This window comes from Cupressus sempervirens, chromosome 4 (genome assembly GCF_028749045.1).
Source record: "Cupressus sempervirens isolate cs-2001-9-10 chromosome 4, ASM2874904v1, whole genome shotgun sequence".
Taxonomy (NCBI): domain Eukaryota; kingdom Viridiplantae; phylum Streptophyta; class Pinopsida; order Cupressales; family Cupressaceae; genus Cupressus; species Cupressus sempervirens.
In genome coordinates, this window is record NC_143121.1 from 291657830 (window position 1) to 291664777 (window position 6948).

The 6948-nt window shown below is 36.0% G+C and overlaps 1 pseudogene across 1 annotated transcript; it reads left to right on the top strand.

The window, feature by feature from the left end:
* The first annotated feature begins 693 nt into the window (after positions 1-693).
* LOC149561153 (UDP-glycosyltransferase 86A1-like) lies at positions 694-2494 on the top strand (annotated as a pseudogene). The gene is made up of 2 exons (XR_016363406.1): positions 694-1409; positions 1512-2494. The product of XR_016363406.1 is annotated as a UDP-glycosyltransferase 86A1-like (transcript).
* Positions 2495-6948: the final 4454 nt, after the last annotated feature.

Below are 6948 nucleotides of genomic sequence, written 5' to 3' on the forward strand. Positions count from 1 at the left end.
ATATTTGTGACTATGATGATTCTAATATGGCTGGAGATTTAGATAAAAGGAGGTCTAAAACAAGCTATATTTTTAGTTTTGTCGGGGCAGTGATTAGCTAGGCTTCTCGTAAGAAACAAGTTGTTAATCTTTCCTCTATCAAGGTCGAATATATTGCGCTTACTGAGGGGGCTAAACAAATGATATGGTTACAATGATTGTTTGGAGAGATGGGATTTCAACAATCCAACTTTACTCGATTTTTTGATAGCAAGAGTGCCACTCATTTTGCTAAAAATTTAATACCACACTAATCATTACAGATAAAAGCAATTAAATCAATGAGACTCTAAAACAAAATATATTGTCTAACTAAACATTAGACTATAACAAAATATATTGTCTAATTAAATATTATAATGTTCAAAACAAAGTATATTATCTAACTAACATTGTAATGGTTCTTAATAATTCTAAAAGAATTGAAAATCTTGCTTATGACAAAATTAAAAACATACTCTCCATAAATATGATCAACTATTATCTGTGAACAATTCAAAATGAGCCGAAATTTCTGGTTTCATATCACATAGATTGAAATGACTTTATGGATGGGGTCTCTTCCATTAAAAGAAAGCAATCCGACAAGAGAAGGATAAGAACACATTCTTTCCCATTGACTGCTAAATTGGCACGATTATTACTTTGATGTGTTTTGAAACTTTTAAGTGGGACATGAGTGAGATGGGAAATGTGATTGTAAGTCGTAAAATATAATAAGAAAATCTAGTATGCAGGCCGTGCATGACAGCGTTCTCAATGCTAGACGAATAACACACAAAAACAATAGAAAATACCAGTTAACGCACATGAAAACATGACTAGAAGCCATCGTAGTTATTCCACCTATTCCCCTACGAAGATGTCGTAGTCTTTACGACTTCTGAATTACACAGAGAACATTTTAAGAAAAATGGCAGGCCATGCAGTAGTTGTTGCATATCCAGCGAGAGGCCATGTAAATCCCATGATCCAGTTCGCCATAAAGCTCGCCTCTCATGGAATCTCTGTTACATTTTTGCTCACCGAATCGTGGTAGAAAATCATGATGAACGCCGAAGACAATGAATTCTCCCATGCCCAAAAGCTTGGCCTGGATATTTGAGCAACCATCTTTCTAGACTGTGTAGAGGGGGAAAAAGAAAGCTGGAGCAACATGACCAACTTTTTTCTGTCGCTCTCCAACATGGAATCTCATGTCAGCGATCTTATAACAGATCTCAAACGCTCGGGAAATGCCCCGTCCTGCATAGTGGCTGACACTTTCCTCAAATGGGCGGTGCCTCTTGCTAAAAGACGCAATCCCCACTCCGTAGCACTGTGGTCGATGTCTGTCACAACCTTCTCCATCTTTTACCATATAGACTTGCGTATGTTTATATTCTTTAAACCATCAGAGATTGAACAATTTGTTACTTGACAAACACAAAAGACTAATAAAAAAGACTGAGTTTGTAACTTTGTTATTGCAGTTGGGTCGCAAGCTTGTATAGATTGTATCCTTGGGGTGCCTTCTATACAACGGTCAGAGCTTCCGCACGAGATTCTCTCTACCTCCCCTCTGAGCAATAAAATAGCAAAATGCCTGATAAATGTAAGGGAGGCAAATTGGGTTGTGGTGAATTCTTTCTATGACTTGGATCACAGTGCAGTGGAGGCCATGCACGGGAGAACTCCGGTGCAGTTTGTGGGTCCATTGATAAGGGCCTGCATTTGTCAGGACGAGAAGGGGGAGTCACATGAGTGCAGTCAATGGCTGGATTCGAAACCGGCACAGTCGGTCATCTACGTTTCCTTCGGTAGCTTTATCCAGATCTCGAGAGCTCAGGTGAGGGAAATAGCAGTAGGCCTTACGTAGAGCCGGTGCTATTTTGTGTGGACACTTCATCCGGATAGATAGGGCTCACATGTCTCTGAAATGTTGCCGGCTAGATTTCTGGATATGTGTAAAGAGCGGGGGTTTTGGAACATCCTTCCGTGGGAGGGTTTTACAACCACTGTGGATGGAATGCTTTTATGGAGAGCATTTCGGCGGGTGTTCCAATGCTGGGGTTTCCTCTTGCGTTGGATCAGTTTGTGAATTACAAGCGTGTGGTGGAGGAATGGAAGTTTGAGGTGAGGTTGAGGAGTCGAGAGGATGAAAATAGGGTGATTGGGGCAAAGGAGATCTCCAAAAAGGTTGAATTGTTGATGGAAGGTGAAGAAAATGTGAGATTTAGAGGTGCGGTGGAGAGGTTAAAAGAGGTTGCCAGAGATGAAGTCGTCAACGGAGCTTCTGCCACCAATTTGAAGCTTATTTCTGATAGCATTAAAGTTGCACAATGCCCATGAGCGATATAGCAGGATACTAGGACCCTATTTGTCTTTTCTTATTGTGGCCCATACTTAAGGCACTGGCTAAGTTCTAGACAGAATGCATCAAAAGTATAATAATAAAAAATTAAATCTTTGATAATACAGTGATTTTTTCTCAACTTTTTTGTTCTTTTTGATTACCAAACATACAGACCATTAAGAACAAATACTAAAAATTTCAGCAAAATTTGTTGTGTTTTCAATTTTTTCAATTTTGATCAAAGGTGCATTTTGTTTGAATTGCGTCCAACATCTAATGTGAAATAGCTAGTTTTGAATAGACCTAGTCAAAATGATGGTATCATTGTCGTTGGTGACTTATCATAAACTTAGTCATAAATTTCAGCAAGTCTTTCTATTGAAATCAACTAATTAAATATGAAAGTCCATTATTCAATCGCAAGACATTATAAAATTATAAAAAAAATGAGTGAAGAAGAGTTGAACAAGGCTTTCAGGTGGAGAGAGGGAAAGAAATAGTTGAGAAATCTAATGTTGGATCTATGACTAAGCTAGATGCTACAATTCAGAATGCAGGTAATTAGGGAAATGGATACATTAAGGGGAGGGTGTGTGCATATTTGGAGGATGAAGACTCAGTAACTTTATGTCCAAAGCAGGAGACCCATGTGGACCCAAAAGGTAAGTTTTCTATAGATTTTTTCCTAGGTGGGGCTAATCCTCCAAACAATTATATTTGTTGTCAAAATTATGTTCTTAAAACCCTCAATAGAATAAGTTATGTCCCCAAGAAAGAGATTATCTTCTTAGGGCCATATAGGGAAATGTAGGTGGATTGGGAGAATGAAAAAATAATAGGCTTCTTTCTTTGAGGTTAAACAAATAGATAAATCTAATTTCCCCCCTCTTTGCAACATTTTTGAGTTAGGGAAAGGAAATTTTGTCTTTATTGTTTGTAACCATTTTATTAACCATAACCATAATATTTCAGCCATGGACCTTTCTTTCATGGGAAATGTTTTGGGTCGAGACCCAATATTGAGATTGTGAGGGATTTTTCGCATAAATGGTGGAAGCTTAAGGGGTAGGTTGAGGTTTCTTCTATGCCAAAAGAATTATTTTCTTGTTCTTTCTCATGTACTAAGGACCTCACATGTGTTTTATATGGGGAGCCTTAGGTAAGAAAAAAATCATCCTTAGCCTTGTAAAATGAACTCCTAAGATGGATCTATCAATTTTTTTCTTTGATGTTGGTCCTTTATAGGTTTTCCTCCTAGGGATTCCTCGTGAATACTAACATGAAGATATTTTTAAGGGGATTGTGAGCTCATTTGGTGAGCTACATTTCTCTATAGACGCCTTGATGGCTATAATGTAGTGGATGATATACATGCAAGGATTTATGCTGATATTATTCATTGCTTCAATGACCTTTCCACATGTATTGAGTTATAAGTTAGGAAAATTGGTCTGGGTTATCGAATATGAAAATTTTCCCTTTATTGCTTTATATATAAGAAATTGAGGTATTGTTCTAGGGACCTATCTAATTGATCCCAACAAAGATCTCAAACTTTAGACTAATTGGGCTAATGTCTTGAAGCCGTATAGATAGTGGGAAGTCACAAGGAGGGAGTGACTAATCTTGTGTTTTGAGATGTCTGTACTCTAGAAGAAGATAATAATTAGGGGAAGGAGAGTTTTTTGGTTCCATAACATGATTTGGATCTATAATTGTATGTAGAGAAGAGGGGGCTAGAAAAAGTGCCCCTTAGGTAGGTTACAAAGGTTGCCTTTGAGGATGGAGGAAAATTGGAGGATTTAAAGAATATGAAAGTGGTAGTGGAGTTTGGTGGAGACCAAGTAAATATAGTATCTTCATCCCAAGGAGAAATTGAGATCTTGTCCCTCCACTATCTATAGATAATGTGGAAGCACAAACCAAGGCAAGTGATTTTTTTGGGAAAAAACTCCATGTGTGTCCAATAAGAAACAAATTTTTGATGCATGAGCATCATTAGGTTGTTGGAGATCTTGCATCACCCAAAAATAATTTCTTTTGATATTCTATTTACTATTTATCTGGGTTATTTTTATTTTTATTTTATTTTGTGATTGATCTAGTTGACTTGTTATCTTATATGATCCTGATGGCATGGTCTAGGCATCATGGACATTCTATGTCTAGCTTTGCAAGGTATTTCAATAATTCTAGATGAATTTATCTTGAGATTGATTTGGTCTTACTCTAGCTTTCCTATTCTAATGGTCATGTTGGTGAGATCCAATATGCAATGGAGATTCATGACATGCAATAAAAGTTGGTACATCATTCAATGTCTTATTAATCCCCTTGTATTTTTTCACAACACAATGTATTCATTTTAGGTTTTTCTTATAGATTTGGGTCCTAGCTTGTTTTTTGTAACAAGTTTCCTTTATATTGGAATCTAATGATATAGCAAGATGACTTGTAGATGGTGATAATGTATATAAGTAAGTATTTGTTCTAGTATTAGGAAGTGCAAGGTGAAGCCTAGAAGTGCAATCTACTATGTCATGAAGTGTGACATTAGGTATATTGTTGAATGTAGTTGTGAAGCATTTGGAAGGTTAGATTTATAATTTTAAGGGAGAATCAATTGTGAAACCCATTGTAGTTGTGTATTGATAATGGTTATGTAATTAGGTACATTTGTAGGCCAAATTAATGATAATCCAATGATATATCCTATATGATTTTATTTTCTTGTTATCTTATTATGTATTTTTGTGGTTTCTTACCTCTCTTGCAAGGTTAGAGATTTCCCTTAGAGATTCTCAGATCTTGTCTACATCAATTTTGTATCATTAATGATAAATGAGAATGATAGGTGATTGATGCAAGGTAGGAGGGAAGAAATTCCACTATTAAGATACCCTCACTAGAGTTATAGCCAAATACATTCAAAATACAATCAATGAGATTAAGATCTTAGGGTTACATAGCCAAATATTTTTTTATTTTCCTTCTATCTAACTTAATTTGACCTTTTGTAATCTTAGATCACTAATTATATATCCAACAAGACCACAAGTAGGTCTGTTAGGAAGATTATAATAAAATGTAGGTCCTTCCCAAAAGGAGAATTCAATGATCTCACACAAAAGAAAATTAACTTCTGTGAGGACAAGGATAGGTCCACACGTGAACCAAGAATAGATCCCCAAGATCATAGAAATCCATGATGTCCAAAAGAACCTTGGTGAAGCCAATGCTACACATTACTTGAGATACCAAGGAATAAGCACACCTTGAACAAAGATAAGGGTAACTCCCATAAATGATGAAATTAGTTTCTATGAGCTTAGGTTTAGGATCCATGATAGGTCCACATTAAGGAGCTAACTACATGGAAAGAGATAACATGAGCAACATTGACCATTCCTCAAACAACAGATAGAGAAAATACAATTAAATGTTTTTTTCGTTGATGCGAGATTTCCAAAGTAACTAAGATGCCCCTGCATTAGTAATGTTTGATATGGGCAAGTGCACAAAGTTGTGGTGCCAAAAGGGGGGTATAAGTGGACACCTTTTTCCTGAAATCAGAAAATTTTGGACTTCAACAAGAATTTGAAGATAGTTATGCTCAAAATTTTAAGATATGACAAAAACAAAGGTCGTAGTCCTTTGAATCTAGTTTCTAAACTACTAATTTTTTTTCAAAATGGTTTAGTTTTAGGTCCTCAAAAAAGGGGGCCACAGAAAGTGGTACTGTTTATTCCAAAAAAACATAACATAGTACAAAGTGTGCCCCCCCTAAAATTTTAACTTTTTTTTTGAAATTCTTTAATCGCTCCAATCAAAAGTTACCTAACACTATGTAGATTATCCCAGATTTTTTGGGTAATTTTATAATGTGTATTTTTTTTAATGAATTTTTAAATTAGACCCATCCCAAAAACATGAAATATCTGTGTGCTCCCCCTAGAAATGATTGAAAACTAATCTAAAATCAAAACTTCTTTTTTTCAAAGTGTGTAGAATGGAGTCTAGTTTCTAAAAAACTAAGTTGTTAAAAAATTCGATGAATGAGCTAAAATCTATAGCCCAATTAGTACATGGTGGTTTCTGACAAAAAATGAACATACATTCAAAAGAAATTATAGATGAAAGACTTAAAATAGTTCAAATTAAAAATAAATTATATGGTTAGATAGCTAACACAAAGACCTATAATGTTATGTAACCTGATTTTATCAATACCCAACCACGAGGAATCTTGAAGGGGAGCACACAAGAAAAATCAATCATTTTTTGTATGTTTGCTGGAAAACACGTCTCAGACCTGTTTATAAACTCCAAACCTTTGGGTTGGATCTCCAAGGAAAAAACAAGCCTTAGGCTTGGTTTTAATGCAAAGCTTTGAATAGCGCGTGCGCCCTATAGTGCGCACACGCTATTAAAATGCTAGTGAATTCGAGGTAGTGCGTAGGCGCTATAGTGTGCACGCACTATTGAGACCTAAATTACAAACCAAAACCAAGAGAGAGCTAGGGGGGGTGGGGTGAGGTAATGGCTCTTTGTGTGTGTGAGAGAGATAGAGAGAA